Genomic DNA, 1,423 nt, shown 5'->3' on the forward strand with positions numbered 1-1,423 from the left:
GACCAGAATGTTTACGGTTAAACAGCTCCCTACTGTTGGTCGGTGGTCCTCCTCTGCTGAACTGGTCTAGGTGATATCTAACTCTGCGATGAGGGCCTAGGTAACCACTTCAAGTTGGATACCCTGAGTCTACTAAATAGTATTTTCCAGGCGGAGGATGAGGGAAAGAAGCTTCTTGTGTAGCACAATATGTTAGCACTTTTGTGTCATGTGCTCTCCCGGGAACTCCAATATAAGCATAAGTAAATCTCATACTGAAATTGCATATTGCAAGCAAATTCATTGTTGCTTCTGCTTTTCGACCTCTAAATGGCTCTACATTCCCTGATGGAGGACGAACTGGCACATGAGTACCATCAAGGGCACCAATGCAGTCTCTAAAATAAGGCATATACCGGCTATCATTCACTAGAAAAGGACTAACACTTGTCAAATCATCCCTTGTAGGTTTCACTATATCTGCTGCAAGTTTTAATAGAGCACTTAAAACCTCATCCAACTTCCTCTTCACTGTATCGAACTAATTCATTCAAATGCTATGTTAAATTGTCAAAAACGAACATCATTATTCATTTCCATCTAGATGAATCATCTGAGTCGAGAAACGAACAGCACTTATATGCGGTCGAAATAACAGATTCGTCCACCAGTCAGACACTACAGCTGAGAATTTGGTGACATACGTGAGTACCAAAGAACAACTCTGTTCTTAATTGATGATTACATGTTTTAACTCCCTATTCTTGATTGATAACTAAGTTAAGTTACAGGCTTGGAGGTTGTGGAGAAGCGGTTCACCATTGGAACTCGTTGATCCAACCATTTCAGAGAGTTATGAAACGAAAGAAGTGATAAGATGCATCCACATTGCGTTGCTATGTGTTCAATGCAATCCCAAAGATCGCCCCAGCTTGTCAACAATCAACATGATGCTCACTATCAGTTCCCATATTTTACCTGATCCTGAACAACCTGGATTCTTCTTTCCAACTAAAAGCAACCAAGAACGAGATGGCATCGAGTCTAGCCTGTCTACGACCAAGTCCAGTTCCCAAACTATCAATGATGTAACCATTACAGATCTTGCACCTCGTTAACGTTGAGATTACATTAAGACATTATTTTAGTTCCACTGAAACTGTGTTAAGTCTGTTATGTGTAATCTATGAGAAATATATATATATTAAACTGAATCAAAGTTTACATACAAAGTCTTTATCATTGCTGATTGCTCTCTGTTATGTAACACAAACTGGTTAATTTACTAAACCGGTATCATATAAACCGGACACTGATGGTTACGTTAGCTTTTGCATCTGCTCTGTTTTCGCTCAACACTCATATCTAGAAATTAGGTATTATTATCATGATAATAATACCTAATTTCTAGATATGAGTGTTGAGCGAAAACAGAGCAGATGCA

The sequence above is a fragment of the Camelina sativa genome, chromosome 11 (genome assembly GCF_000633955.1).
Source record: "Camelina sativa cultivar DH55 chromosome 11, Cs, whole genome shotgun sequence".
NCBI lineage: Eukaryota > Viridiplantae > Streptophyta > Magnoliopsida > Brassicales > Brassicaceae > Camelina > Camelina sativa.